The sequence below is a fragment of the Ochlerotatus camptorhynchus genome, unplaced genomic scaffold (assembly GCF_037179485.1).
Source record: "Ochlerotatus camptorhynchus isolate MF236.1 unplaced genomic scaffold, CSIRO-AGI_Acam_v1.1 ptg000328l, whole genome shotgun sequence".
Lineage (NCBI taxonomy): Eukaryota > Metazoa > Arthropoda > Insecta > Diptera > Culicidae > Ochlerotatus > Ochlerotatus camptorhynchus.
The window spans coordinates 6,046,653-6,063,064 of record NW_027040816.1 but is presented as its reverse complement, the minus strand read 5'-3'; the positions used below and the strand labels follow the sequence as shown (position 1 = coordinate 6,063,064).

At 40.1% G+C, this 16,412-nt stretch overlaps 1 protein-coding gene across 6 annotated transcripts in view; it reads right to left on the bottom strand.

Moving 5' to 3' along the window:
- The window catches only part of LOC135708135 (calmodulin-binding transcription activator 1-like), a 592,813-nt gene that overhangs the window by 569,445 nt on the left and 6,956 nt on the right, over nucleotides 1-16,412 (bottom strand). For 5 of the 6 annotated variants that reach the window (XM_065230091.1, XM_065230092.1, XM_065230094.1 and 2 more), the window contains exon 2: nucleotides 14,322-14,936. The gene's annotated coding sequence lies outside the window, so the exon portion shown is untranslated. Of the gene's footprint in view, nucleotides 1-14,321; nucleotides 15,007-16,412 lie in introns of all 6 variants that reach the window. The other variant, XM_065230097.1, reaches the window with a different exon arrangement.

Genomic DNA, 16,412 nt, shown 5'->3' with positions numbered 1-16,412 from the left:
TGAGTCAATTCTTGCCAGTTTGAGGGAGTTGTGGAATTGGAGAGTGATTTATAAGAGATTACAAGAGGTAATGCTAAGAACTCTTAGAATGTTACTGGGAAAGTTAAGATATTTTCAAGATTATTTTAGGAGAATATAGAAAAGAAATATGATGGAATTCTAGAATGATTCAAATTGAACTAAAAAAAGGCGAAGATATCCTGTGAAAAGTTCCAAGTAATTTCAGACTAGCAAAAAAATTCATGATCTGGGAAGCAGGAAAAATATAAATTCCGGAATTTAGAAGCATTGCAAGATCCCGAGACTTCAAAAATGAAGCTATCAGACTTTCATTTTAGTAATATAATAAAATTATTCTTTGGCATAAAATTATTCGTAATGGTCATGCGAATAGTGGAGTTACCCATAGCTTAGGTAAACTGTGTGTGAGTTCCACGATGTTGGGCTATGATTCCCACTTCAGCCCGGTGAATTTTGCTTCAAAATAAAATTGCCTACTGGTCTGCTGGGTGTTGTGTGTTGTATGATGTCAAGAATTAAACTGTAAATCTGGTCAACCTCAGAGTAATATTAGAATTATTTAGAACTAATAAAATCTTTTACCAGAATCTGCATCAAATAGTAAGGACTACATCGACTATTAGTTCAAAAAATCCATCCCATCAAATTTCTTTCCCAAGTAACAATTTTGGTTTTATGAGGGTTCTGTAGACCATGATTAAGGCTAGTCGAAGACTATAAAACCTCTATAAATCTTGCAATGTTACTTGGGTTGATTCTTTGCTTCTAATTCTTTTTAAAAAAAGTTACAGTTTAAAAAACAATTCGAACCATATTATCTGCTGTTTCTTACACACATTTAACTCAATTTTTGAAATGCTGCGTAATGGATATTTGAACTTTTTGGGCACACCGTGTCAATACTTTTCAACTTTTGGATGATTTTAGAAATGCTAACAAGTTATTTGCTTTATATAAATTATTTAACCATGTACTGCATTACAATTCTAGTAGTTTTAATAAATTCCACATGATCATACTTACCTATTTTTACGGGAGATTGGCACATCACTTTGATTTCAATAGCATTATGTTAAAAAGAGGATCTTTTGGAGCATTCCAGATTTTTCCAGATTTTATATTTTACCCGGCCAGATTTTTTTTTGAAAATGACCTGGCAACGCTGTTCATTAGTTGCTTTTTACTTCTTTCGCCAACTTGATGGATGGTCATGGAGAGAGCTTCGACGAGCACATTGATAGGAATGTACTACTATCAGCTGTTTGATCGTGATTGTGATAGGTCGCAACTATGGGTATATCAGCTAAAGTTCCTCCTCTGTTTATGGCTTTATCGCTTGTCAATCGGACATGATCATTTTTGGAAAGCTAGAAACCCATTTTGGGTATGTTATACACTTCATCTGCTGTGCATTTCTACACTAAAGTATGCGTAGTATAGAAACGGCTGGTAGAATATCAGTGTCCACCCAGCTAAAGCTCCTCCCCATTTTAGTGTTTCTCGTTAAACTCCTTCTCTCAACAAGTTGGTAAATCTTAGTCTTTAGCAGAAAGACGCTTAACACTTTTTTTAGGCGAATTTATGATCCTGTTTCACGTCATGGTTCTTCTCTATGCCTGTTCAGATAAATTAGTACTTTTATTTATTTTCTCTACTACGCTAAATCAAACGATTAGAAATAAGAAGATATATCGGTTACGCGCTGAAATTTGAAATTTCGATAAATATTTAATCGAATAGCCGGAAAAATCTTTACGATTAATCGTTAATCGAATAATTGAACTTTTAGGCATTCCTAGACAATAGTTAAATTTCGTGTTTTTTGTGGTCCTTCGAAAATGTCGAATAGCATAATTTCAACCAGCAAGTTTAACCCAAGAATCTAAAGCGGTACGATGCTAGTTTTCATTGCATTGACTGAATTATGGGGCTTAGAAGCAGAGGGGTTAAAGTACATTATCTTCATGTATTTGCTATTTTGATGACCTATTTCGCACTATTTCTGCTATGCTCTTCTATCATTCAGAACAACAATCGTATCAATGAATGTGTTTGCTGTCGAGTTATTAGAAAGTCGATGAAGAGAATCGATCAAAATCATTTGCACCCCTGTTTCCAAGTTTGATTATAAGATTACAAGTTTGGAAAGCATGGAGCGTGTGGTTCTGAATATAGCGATGAGTGTGCAAAATGTTACGCAATTGCATCCTCCCTATTTGCACTCGCCCAAAGATCGGAGGCGAATACCACTTCGACTTGTTTCGTCTACTAACGACTCTCTGATGACAGTGTTGGGGGAGCAGCAATGCTACATCGACTTGTTTCGTCTAGAAACTATTCTCTGATGACTGTGTTGGGGAAGCAGCATATGCATGTACGTAATTGGTGGATTTGTTAGTTATTTCGACGCTTTAGGACAATGCTTGACATTTACCACTTTTTCGATAGTTTCTTGTTGAAAATCAACAGTAGAAAGCATTATTATCGATGCGTAGAAATATTTCTGATCGATTGGTGATAAAATTATTGAAATTGGTCTAGGGGCAGCTGAGTTATTAAAGTTCAAAATCTTTCATAATTTTGTTACATGTTCCATTTTTGGTTTTCACGAAGTGTAACCCCATATAAAATCCAGGATTTCTGTCTCAGAAAGTGTCTTGAAAAACCTCTGAAGCAGAGGGTCCTGTTTCCTTAAAAAAAATCAGGGCAGTTTTCAGAATCATGTCAATTCCTCTTTTTCATTTTTTCTTATTGATTTGCATTTCATCGACAAAAAATCAAGTATGAGATCATACAAATCTCATTCCCTGAATAGCGAGGAAAATTTTAAAATATTAAAGATTGTTTAGACCATACATTTTTGAAAATGTTCCGATGCCTAAATCATCTTAATAATTTCGATGGAACCCTGCACAGAATCATCTCACAGTTTCTAAAAGCTCTAGTCGAAGTTGCTCAAGAAATTTTAAGGGATTCTGTCAGGTATTCTCTTAAAGTTTTCCACATAAGGCTTCAGGAATTATCTACAGAAAACTCTTGAAATTCACTCTAAAATTATCTCCCAATGCTTGATAATTCCTGCTGTTTCCATGAGTTGGTGGAGATCGCTCAAGGTAGCCAAGTTAGCCACGATCGGTTTCGCTGGCTGGGAAGCTTCACTTTGTCCTGATACGACCCAACCAAGCACGGTGCTTATTAGTGTTGGTTGATCATCACCAAGATAAATTCTGCCTGCGAATTTGAAAATGTCGAAAAAGATCTCCGCACCCAGAATGATGTCGATTGTGCTAGGTTGGTGGAACGACGGATCAGCGAGTTCAATACCAGGTGGAATTTTCCAGGAAGAAGCATTTATGGAGGTTGATGGAAGATCTAGGGTAATCCGCGGTGGGATAAGGAAGTATAACGAAGTGAAATACTGACTCACACGGGAGCAGATAATAGAGCGTAGTTTGTAGCGAGCTTGGGTAGTTGAGTGACCAATTCCGACGATAGGGCACCATAGAGCATCCTGATGAGAATCACGTCCCATAATTCAGTTATTTCGCCAAGTTGTTTCAATACTTTAACGTTTGCCTCAAACCTTTCACTAAAGAAACCACAGTTCCGTTGCTGATTCGCGTTTCAACTATTGGAATTCGAACAGTGAGTCCACATAGGATTTCTTCAACCGCGCTGGATTTTGGTAATCGTTCTCCAGTAGTACCCATGCGACTGGGTAGTTGTTTGCCGTAATGGCGATTGTTTGGATGAGTGCCAAGGCCTCTCCAGAGAGCGAAGAGCGGAGGTAATAGAACTTCTGAATATTAGACAGTTCATGAGATAAATGTACCAACGAGGCGAACATATCTTAAAAATTAATCCAACTATCAAGGTTTCCGCTGAATATCGGTAATTGCACGTCGGGTAACCCTACGTGGGAAGAAGAAGCAGGGACATGCGCAGTTGAATGAGAAGAAGTAGGCGTCAACGGCGTAGGGGTTTTATTCACCAAGAGAAGGAAACCCTTCACCTTGAAATAGCAGGACTCAAATTCCATGCGCTTCTTGAGGTGATCGTCGACGTCGCTCTCGTCTAGCGACCCTATTTCCGCTTGAACCGCATTAAAATCGTTCCACAACGACACTAGATGCTCCAACCGGACAGGAACTTGTAATGCATCGATCTCTTCCTGGTAGTCGTCCATGAATGTTTTTATTTGGCTGAATGATGCTAGCTGATTCTTTTGGCGGGTCTTCAAGCCTTTAAATCAACGTTCCGTAGACATGGTGGATTCTGGAAGCGACATGCAAGGTAGCACAACACGCGAGAGGGTAAAGAGATTGGAATGATAATTACCTCTGATAGGCAATTATCTTCTTCTTCTTCTTCGCATTACAAGCTTATTGCATACCACATATTAGCTTATTGCGTGCTCTCAACTTAGTGTTCTAGAAGCACTTCCACAGTTATTAATTGAGAGCTTTCGATGCCTGTACCATTTTTGCGTTGGTATAATTGTGTGGCAAGTCCAATCATACTTCTATGCCCAGGGAAGTCGAGAAACTTTCCAACCCGAAAAATTCCTAGACCGGACCGGGAATTGAACCCAGCCACCTCCAGCATGGTCTTGCTTTGAGCTGCGCCTTTACCGACTGAGCTAAGGGAGGCCCCGATAGGCAATTATATGCCTTGAATAAAAGAATGTCAGCAACCAAGCAGGAATGTAGGTGAATTGACGAGTCCGTCGGGTGCCAGGACTGATTCACTCCAGGCACGTGAATCCAGCACAGGAAGGATGGCGACTTTCAGATAAATAGATGGGGATGCACTGAGTTCAATGCACATCCGGTTCGAAGGACCAATAATGATAGTAGCGGGAAGCAACGGGATTCTAGTCGGCTGCACCTTTCCTTTTCAGATTCACGTCCAGAGATAATGCTCAAGTAAGCACACTTTTCTTCTTTTCAAATTGAAATGCACTTCCGAACAGTCCACAGGTAATATCAACAGTTCTCTATATTTCTATTTAATTTATTTTTGTTCAGTTCCGTTTAACCTATATCAATTAACTTCACTTCATTTATTTAATTCAAATTACATTAACTTTATTCTTCAAGTACAATTTACTTTCCTACTGATCTCTAAAATAACTTCACTGCGAGATTGCTTATAAGTTGTGTGAGGCACAGTTGAACTTCTCGTTGGGAGTTTGTCAAAAGGTCCTTTCATCCTGTCACGTAAGGGTTTTATATCTAAAGCATCGGAAGTGGTTTAACTCCACTGTTTATGTTTGCGGGTTTTCTCTTCCTTCGTACATCGAGGTTTGACGGGTTCGTTGACGGATGAGGGATCTCGTTGATGTGATACGATGACGATTCACAACCAGATGGCGCGCGTTTATTATTTTTGTCGTTACAAACACCTGCTAAAAAATCGCTAAACTGTTTATCCATAACTCCGGATTGTTTCGAGAGTCGGCTTAATTGATTTTGTAAACGAACACGTCTATCGCCGATTGTTGCTTGCTAGATTGAGCCTTTATTCGCGAAAAATGGGCGATTCACGTTGCCTAGGAATTCTATTCAGAATTATCTTGAATTGGCTATGTCCTCCTAAGCGTTCCTTAAGAATTCTTCAAAAATCCGCAAAATACAATTCCACAAAACTTCTTTAACTCGGACCAGGCATCAAACTCAACGCAAGGTGTATTCTCCGGAAAACGCATTATCCTAATACAGTGGAATAATCGCTTAATTTACCATATCGATTTTCCGGAACCTCTCTCCTTTGCTTATCAATATCTTTCGGATCTTGTCCCTAACAAGTTCCAAGTGAAACAGCTGCCCCCTCAAATTTCAGACATCCACCCCGGTCCGGCCTCCAGTAAATAGACTGTATATCTAACCCTAACCCTTCCAACTAAACGATTCCCCATAGACAAACAGACAGAATGCGAGCCAAACTTTGCTGCTGCTGCTGGCGCTCTGTAAAATAACTGTTGAACCCACCTATTTCGACCTTTTGCAAACGAACAGAGGAAAACAACAGCCTCAACAAGAAGACCATCATCAAACCCACCACCATCGCATCGCGCGCGCCGAGCAGCTGTCGAAACGAACGAAAAACCTAATAAATATATACTTAACTGAAAATGAAAGGCATAAGGCGAAAAAAGTTTTCCTCTCGCACAGAACCGGAGCCGGAATAGAAGGTGGAGACGCACTATTGTTTTCAGATATTATCGCCTTTTGTCTCTCCCGCCCCGGTCCTAATGAAGTGAAACTCTCACATGCCACCCCAAGAAACAGCGAAAAACCGCCCGAGTCAATTTTCCAAAAGGACCATAATGACGTTCCTTCCCATTGACACCAGATCCACCAGTTGTTTGGACTTTCTTTTCCGACTTTCACAGCTCACTGCGAGGCTTTCAGGGGTAAGACAAACGTTGTTGGTCGGTGGATGGCTACGCATTTTCGTTCCGGTACCATACTTTCTTTTGTCGATGGTATTCGCTACCAACACAACCACAGAAAGCACGAGGCCCTTGTTTAGAGGCAACCGTATGGACACAGAGAGCACTCCGTCCAAAAACTGTGAGACCGAACGTTATGAGTGACCACATGAGGTTGGGCCGTGAGTGCCGGGCAATGGAGCAAGCAGTTTGTGGATAGAAGGCAGTTCCAGAAATCGACTTTTATCAAATCAAATCGGATGAATCTGGCACTAGGGTAATTAATTGTGGCTGCGAGAGTTGTTCGTGTTGATGTATTATGAATTTATGGTGCATATTGTAATCCCCCGAAGAGCGCAGCAGGTAGGGTAAAGGCTCCTATAGTGACGGTACGTTTGAAGCGTTAGGTTGCTATACTTGTGTATGGAGACTATAGGAACCTAACGCTTCTATAGGAGCTTTTACCCTAATAGGTTGTACCCACCGCTATTATTCGGCTGCGTTCTAATCAACCGAGCAGATTTTTTTGTATGTGATTAGTGTCGACGTTAAGCACTATAAATTTTAATAAATTTAAGTAAAGTTCGGTGTTTGATTTGTCTTTTTACAAAATTGCCCCGATCTACCTTATCTTAAACTCAAATGTATGTTGAATCAATTCCAAAATTCATTCTGCAATTTATTCACTAAATGTTCTACTTCTTTGAATTCTTAAACGATCGCAATCACGACTATGTCAATTATGAATTATCAATTGATCATAAAATTGATTTGACATACACGGTAAAACAACATCATGTTCATGTTAAGTGATTTGCTGTTGAATTTGCACTACTTGCCAAACATTGCAAATCGATGTGCAAAATCCCTTGGAAGAGAGCATATCGAAGCACGATTAAATCAACAGCAAATCACTTCATTTTAGATTGTATTGCACATCGTTGTTGATGTGCTGTGCTTAGAACTCGAAATGTCAAGCATACTGATATTAAAAATCTATCACTTTAACGGCGCCGGTGGTGTAGTGGTAGGCGTGATTACCTCTCACCCCAGCAGGCCTGGGTTCAATCTCAGATGTTCTGAGGCATAACATCTCTGATCACGCCTTCCTTCGGATGGGAAGTAAAGCCGTTGGTCCCTGGTTCATGAGTTGATGGGTCGATAGGTAGGGTCCAGGTGTGGGAGCTGCCTTCCTGGCACGTCGGTAGCATTAGTGCTCAGCACGGAAAACAAGATCGACGGAAAAAACAAACCAAAGAAAAAAAAATCTATCACTTTAAATTTAACTAATTTATCCTTGGATCATTATCATTTTTGCTGAATATGGATTTAAATAATATATATTGCCTTGTTCATACTGCAAGCCTTGTTATATGTTATTCAGAATATGGCCATATATCATATTACTTACCCAGATCACATGTGTCAAAGTGATATTGAACAACATTACAAGGCTTGTCGTAGAAGTAACATTGAGCAATCTATTTGATAAATTTGACAATGTTTTGTAACAGAACTTAACTGAATAATACACTATTATTGAATACAGTAACAATTTCATAATACTCGCGCTCATTATTTCGGGTGGAAATGGAGAATTATCGCTTTCTTGGTCTTACGCAATTAATTTGTTGTTGACTTGCCATCTTCGCGAGTAATGTTTAGCTTGTGCGTTTTGACATTTGCTTCCAAAAGCAAAACCAATAAAATTCAATGGATGAAAACAGTGGTGCCAATTTAAATGATAATCAGTACATATTTTTCAATGACAAATCACTTTGTTTCAAAACGCAAATCACTTGAAATCAATGATAAATCACTTCGATTCGTAATGTCGCATGACAGACTGAGTCAAGTGCAAAAGCATTTGGATTAGATGTGACAACTTTTTACCGTGTAGATATATGAATCTTTTTAATGATATGATCACATTGTTATTATTTGGATATAATTTAAAGGAATTATTCATCTTTACCAAATATTAGGACTCAGAGCAGCACCAGTAAAGGCTTATCGGAGCACTAAGTGGATCTTAAGCACGGAGCACGATCTTAACCTCCCAGCAGTCGCACTGGTGCATTGAGTGCCCGCGCTAAAAACACACTATTGACAAATGATTTTTGCTCAAAAATTTCCTTGGATATTTTTGCTTTATCAGAGGAAGATTTGATCTTGAAATACAATCAAAACCAGGATCAATTAGAGTGAAATTTTCGTTTTTATTCGCTTGCAAAAATACCACTCATTTTTTCCGGTGATTTGATGCGACTACTCTTGGGTTTCTAATTATTTGAAATCCTTTTAACGGAATGCCCTACGAAGAGCTTATGAAGTGGATTGAATAATTTTCTTTTTATTTCCTCCATTATTTCACAATTGCATATCTTTTGACAGATATGCATATGTCGTCCATTACTTGTACACTTCCACAGTGTCTAGTACGCAAGCAGCACACGAAATATTGTGAACCCTGAATAAATTTATTTCAAATTTCTCATCTTCATTCTTTGAAGCTTCTTAAGACGCAAGTTTCATCATCACTTTATCTACAAAACTAGAATTCCCAGTAAATATTACTAATTCTTCAAGATTTTAAAACTTCCCCGAAAGTACTTTTCTGAAGTTTTCGATGCTTCACTGAAATTTATGGAACCACCCAAAAGATCTCTGAGCGTCAATAAAGTTCTCTAGGCTTCCCTGAATTTTACAAAACTTTTCAAAAGTTCCCACAATTTTCCTGAAGTAAATTGAACTATTTGATCTATCCTGGAGATTCGACAGTTTTCCGGAAATTTTCTAAACTTATGACCTTCAAAAGGAAACTTCCATTAAAATCTCCAAACTTCCCTAAACTTCTATGGAATTGTGGGTTGCCCAGTCGATACACCTCTTCCACTTCACTCTCCTCTCTTCCGGGTTTTGCAACGTTGCTAAGCCTTTGGCGAACTGTAGGTCGAAACCGTCGGACACTACGGGGTCTGCCCACGCCGTATGCTGTTCAAACAGTCACTGTGGGTTTCGGAGCTGATTGCGTTCGGGGTTGACTACAACCGTCTGTCAAAACGACGGACACTACGGAGTCTACCCACGACGCAGATAGATTCTAGCGGTAAACTACGGGGTCCTAGAGATTTTAGCAGGTTGGCTCCTCCTCCATTACTGCTCAAGTTTCAAGTCTCAAGTCTCGTGCAGACTTATCACCTTCTTTAACTTTTTGATCTTTCACTAAAGCTTTTATTTGGTTTTGGATTAGTCTAGCTTGGTCTACGACTACCACTGTTGAATTTCACCAGGCAAAATTGGCTAGCAACGATGGTGGGTGATTTCCTTGCGCTTTTTAATCGTTGAGCGAGTTTTTCTTTCAGCGCAATTTCACCCCAGCATGGCCCCCTTTACACCACCTACAAATGACCTCCCAATCCTAATGTCAGCGGCATCTGGCGGTGAGTAGCGGTACTTCGTCCAGTCCGTGGTGGGCAGTGTTTGCTCCTTTCCTGGCATTCATAACATTTAAACCGAAACACTAACACTCGCGACAATCTCAACAATCTCGGACAGACAGACTGCAAACAACCTAACTGAAGTTCTCGGAACATCATTTAAGTTCTTGCAATTTTCCTAACAATTATGGAACTTCCAACTTTTTTGAAGTTTTTGGGACTTTGTTCTTGGAACACCTGTAAAGTTCCTGCGATTTTTTAAAGTTAGTCAAGCGGCCCTGAAGTTATCTAAATTTTCCAGAAGTTTTCGGAGCTTCCCTAAAGGTATCACTTTTTTCGGATGTCCATTGAACTGCTCTGAAGTTCTTTGAACTTTCCCGAAGCTTGCTTACCTTTTTCTAAGTATTCCTAAGTACATGAAGATTCCAGGAGATTCTCAGTGTTCTTGTTAAGTGTATACAATGTTCTGGCAGTTAATGGAACTGTCATGAAGTTCGCTGATCATCATCTAAGTTCTGTTATTTAATGTAATGAAACTACCCTGAAGCTTTCGGAACTTACCCAACTAACTTCCCCAAAGTTCTGGACTTTCATCAGAACTTCTCTGAATATTTAGGGTAGTTCTTAAAAATCTTGTAACATCCCTGAAGTTGTAGATCTTCTTGAAGTATTTGAAATAGCTCTAATAACATTTGTAACATAAGTCCTGGGAAAAAATCACAAGCATGCCATTTGAAATCAAACAATTTAAATTTAAAATCTTCTTCAGGGTATTTTATTCTATTTATAAACTGTTGAAAAATGCATTTACAGTACACTCAATGGACCATTATCGTCGATTTTTCACAGTGTGCACCGAAATTGTTGAATCAGGGTTTGGACGGTGTCTTTGACGATTTCTTTTAAATTTTGCTTGATTCGATCAACCAATTTTTGCTCAATTTGAGCTTCCCAGCCGTTGTCGTACATCGTAGCCTTGAGTACTCTCGATAAGACGAACCTGAGGCACGTTTGATGGATTGTCCTTTTTCGGTACAAATGGTATTTTTTGCTCAGTTCCAAAATGATGCATTTTCCATTCGCAAAAGGTTCACGACGAAGTGCACGGCAACAGTTTGGTATTTTTCGAGTTGTTGCTGTGTATATTTTGGAGCACGATGACGTTTCCAATAGATTGCGTTGTATTTTGTTTTAATCCGATGGATTGTCATGTTTGAAACATGAAATTTTCGTGCTAATTTGCATGTTGACAACATTTTTTTGGTTGTTTTGGCACTCCATTTTGTTAGGCGATCGCATTTCTTTTTATTTTCCTGGCGTAGGTAGCATTAGTACTTAGTGTAAAGTGTTCTAGTTTTTGACCTCAGTGGCCCTATGCTAAATTTCCGTTTATTCAGTATTTACCAAATTATTTAAAATTTGATTTAGGCCGAAGGGTAAAAAACTGGAGCAAAAACTGAGGCATCCGAGCCTCTGATATTTACATCTAGACGCCGATCATCCAGCGTTGGAAGCATTCATCAATCGATCAGTTCCTGTTCTCTATGAAAACATCGTTGATGTACAAAGCCTGGACTTTCGTAGAACTGACTACGTCACGTTGAATCACTCACTGGCTCAGGTAGATTGGCAGTCGCTTGACTTGTGTTCATCCATTGATGAAGTCGTTAACTATTTCGACGAAGTTGTTAGCCGATTAATAATGGATTGTGTGCCTCTGAGGAGACCTGCTCCAAAAGCTGCATGGTCCAATGCTCGATTACAACACCTGAAGCGTGTGAGATCGAAGGCTCTTCGAAAATACAGCCAGTCTCATAATCCATTCACCAAGCGATTATTTTCGTTGGCAAGTAATTGCTACCGAATGTACAACCGTTTTCTACACAAGAAGTACTCAAGACGTATGCAGACCAATCTCCGGCGTAATCCTAAGCTATTCTGGACGTTTGTGAAGACAAAAAGGAAAGAGGATGGGCTACCGGTTGAGATTCATCTAAGCGATAAAAGAGCCAACACTTCTTTAGAGAAATGTAACCTCCTGGCTGAGCATTTCAAGAGTGTTTTCAACGATTCAACGGCATCGTTAAGCCAAGTTGCTGAAGGGATCAGAGATACTCCCAGTGACGCGTTTAGCTTTGATATTTTCACGGTCACATTGGACCTCGTTGACTCTGCCATCCAGAAGCTGAAATTCTCGAACGCTGTTGGGCCTGACGGCATTCCATCGTCCATACTCAAAAGATGCTCAACAGAGCTTTCCTCTCCGCTTTCAAAGCTGTTCAATATTTCGTTACAACGAGGTATATTTCCCTCTCGTTGAAAATCTTCGTTCATGTTCCCGATTTTCAAGAAAGGAGACAAACAAAATGTGGAGAATTTCCGAGGAATTACTTCACTTTGTGCCTGCTCGAAAGTATCCGAGATAATCATCAACGACGCTTTATTTGCCAGCTGTAGAAACTACATTTCTCCTGACCAACATGGTTTCCACCCCAAACGTTCGGTCTCAACAAACCTCGCTCCTTTCATTTCCCTATGCCTACGGAATATGGAGGCAGGGGCACCGGTGGACGTCGTATACACGGATCTCAAGGCTGCTTTCGACCGGGTTGATCATGCCATTCTAATTGCCAAACTCGAGAAGCTTGGTTTTTCTCATGGACTCACTCGTTGGTTTGAATCGTATCTTACCAATCGAGAGCTTTGTGTGAAAATCGGGTCTGATCAATCGGATTATTTTTCAAACAACTCAGGCGTTCCTCAAGGCAGCAATTTGGGACCGCTGCTATTCGCCATATTCATTAACGAAATCGGTTTGATACTTCCAACTGGCTGCTGGTAATTCTACGCAGACGATGTCAAGATATACGTGGTTGTGCGATTCTTCACTGACTGCCTGCGGTTGCAGCACCTGATCGATAATTTCGAAGAGTGGTGCTCTAGGAATTTTCTCACGTTGAGTGTTCAAAAATGCAATATCATCACTTTCCATCGCAAGCTAAAACCTATTGCATTCAATTATACGATCGATAACCAACCTCTGCAGCGTGTGGACAACGTTCGTGATCTAGGAATTACACTTGATTCTGCGTTGACATTTAAGTTACATTACACGGATATCATAGCCAAAGCTAACAGGCAACTCGGATTCATCTTTAAGATCTCTGATGAGTTTCGGGATCCTACCTGCCTGACAGCTCTATATTGTTCTCTAGTGCGATCGATCTTGGAATTTGGTGTAGTAGTATGGTGTTCGTATGAAACAGTTTGGATAGCGAGGATCGAGTCTGTTAAGAGGAAATTCGTTCGTCACGCTCTTCGCCACCTTCCTTGGTACGATCCTACGAACCTTCCACCCTACGAAGATCGTTGCCAACTACTGGGTTTTGAAACTCTTGAACGTAGGCGGAAGATTAACCAGGCAGTTTTTGCAGCAAAAGTGCTGATAAGCGAAATCGACTCTCCCGGGATTTTGGCTGAATTCGAAATCTATGCACCTGAACGAGTTCTACGATCGAGAAGTTTCCTGCATCTCGGACCCCGTGCAGCTAATTACGGATTACATGATCCAATACGGTTCATGTCTGCCCGTTTCAATGAATTCTATGTTTTTTTTTCGATTTCAACTGCACAGTGGTAACATTTCGTCAACGGATTCAACGTAGTCTGCTGGATCGGTGACAATACGGTTCGACACATGCAACTGCTTTCAATCAGCAAATTGTTGCAAGATGGTGAGTAGCTGTCCATTAATGTACATCTGATGAATTTTGCTACCTGTTTCCTTTTTTGTTCCCGATCAACTTGATGTGTTTTTCTGTCCTTTTTATATTGTTCCTTGTATTTTGAAAAGATATGGGGTTTTACCGCTTATTTGCGCAAATATTTGCCAAATAGGCTTTTCCCCATCAATCTTCATTTAGACAACAAAAGTCCGATGAAGAGAATAATAAATAAATAAACTAGAACACTTACCCTATGTTTGTAACCAAATTCAAATCTCTCAATTAAATGATCACTCAATGCTTATGGTAAATGAAAATTAGAATATCTCCAACCTCCTTTTCCAAACCATTTACATTTAAATATTCACTCACTGGCACGAACACTCCGGTCGTTGTAAGCAAATCACTTTCAGACACATTCTTCGTACTCGAACCTATCGCAACGCATCTGGGAAAATATAGAAACACCGCCAAAGCGTATCTCTAGTGTACCAACACCGATGATTTATTATAGGCACCCTTTTTCTGTATATTGTGTTAGGCGCTTCTTTCCATAATTTCGCCTAGCCTTTTCCACGCTCGCACCCTCGATTGTCTTCAACGGAACAGCGAAATTAACTCTATATAACTAGAGCTAACAGTAATTTAGGTAAATCTGAAAATATCGCTGATCATCAATGACTACCTATATGTGCTACTCACCCGAAAAACAGACAATCAGATTTTGATGCCTATACACTTCCGAAAACACCGTGGAGAATCTTCTCCGAAGCTGGCCTCCCAATAACAACAACAACAACGAAAACACGCGACACTCTCCTACTGCTCTGGTTCTCCTTGCTTCACCACTGCGCCTCCACACGTCCCGTGTAGTCCAAGGATAATATTGACGTCGTCGTCGTCGTCGTTCGACTCTCACGGGTGATGAAATATTTCAAACTATGTACAATACAACACGCACTCTGGGTAGCACTCGGCACCACTACCACTCCGGAGTCACGAGCCACACACACATACACTGTGACGAGCGACCACCACTGGATGAAGGAGGCGTCGGGTGACGATGAATTTTCCTCCCCACAAGAGCCGAAGCGGCGAGAGAACACGGGGTGACACGCGATAGGCAGAGGGTGGGAATTTTCTTCGCTGTTTTTTCCAGCACACACAGAGAAAGGGCCAGGTAGGAGCACTAACTTGTACAAATTTTCAACTTTCCTCTGGGGAATCTCCGTACGGTAATGGAATTGTCAACTAACTAGATAAACTATTAGCACACTACATCAACTGCAAGTTTCAACACTTTGTCCTAGGGAAACACTACCAAAACAACGCGAAATAAGAACGGGAAACTCCACTCGATTTAACTCGGTAACTGGGAAAAACTGGGCTAAAAACGGAGCTGTCACTCTTCGGTACACAATTCCTGACCGAGATCCATTTCACACAAGTCAGTCGTCGTGGTCGAGAATAGGTCTCACCGTGCTAGGTGGTGGGTAGCAACGATGTGTTCGAGAGTTTCGAGAGAACGTGCTCCCTCTCTCTCTCTCTCTCAGCCAGCAGGTCACTCATCGCGGCGGAGTCTTGTCAACATTGCTACCTACCGACCTACCAACAATAAGAGAGCTGTCTCTCTGGTGAGGCAGTGGAGCACATGTGGTCCGGGAACTCAGCGTTTATTGTTTTGGGGGAAAAGCACATTATTTCACTTGAATCCTTGTTTTTTCCTTGTTAGGCTGATTCGATGGGTGCCACCGGAGAGCGAGCGAACGAAAAGAGTGGCTGAGCACGTGTCGTGTATGGGTGAGCGACCGGCACGGCAAATCGGACGAGTTTTGATTATTATGGGTGGGTAGCAGAGGCGATCATGTTGCGAGTGTTTTCGGCAAAGAATTGAAATTAGATGCGGGTTAAAAAGCAATTCAGGGAAACTTACTGAGAACAATTGGCTGAAACTTCTGGAATAAATGTTGGCTTTACTAGAAGCGATTCCTACGGAGGTTCAAGCGTTTCCACTAAGAATTAACATTTGATAGGGGAGTATTAGACACCTCAAGCCTCATTTATTCATACCATTTGGAATAAGACAGTCCTTTTAAAGGATTTATTTGATTTGTCCAACAACATTATGCTTTGATTGTTCAGGGGATAAAGCCCTTTACGTTGAAGGGCAGATAAGTTCATAATTCATCCACTACGAGGCGCAAGTGTACATGTGCACTTGCTGTCTATGATATATCACTAGATCCAGGTTATCTAAGTAGCTGCTGTCTTCTGTAAAGTTGTTCAGGTGACCAAGTTCTTTTGGATGGTAAACATATTTGTTCAGATTTCTCCAACAGATCAGCCCTAGTTTGCATGTTAGCATCCTGTATAAGCTATATTTTGAGAACTTGTCCATATAAAGAGCTGCTGTCTTGGACAAAAATTAATGCCATCCTCAAACTCAGCACTTCAGCAGAGACATATTTGACAGAATTGCCTTATCGCAAAATAATAGGTCCGTATTTTTAATAATGTCATTAGGGTGACCATTTTCATGGTAGGGTGGTCAATAAAATCTATTTTTTAAATGACCTTTTTAAAAAAATCATAACTTTCGAACCACTGGGCCAATTTGAAAGATCAATGTATCAAATTAAAAGAAATAAAAAATAAAACGATAAAAAATTGGATTTTGTATTGTATTGAAAAACATTTATTGCATTTGATTTTTCTTTTTATTGTTTTCGTGGTTTGTAGACAGAGGGCGCAATATGTGTTTATATTTTTCCTTGAAAATTTAGGCTTTTTTAC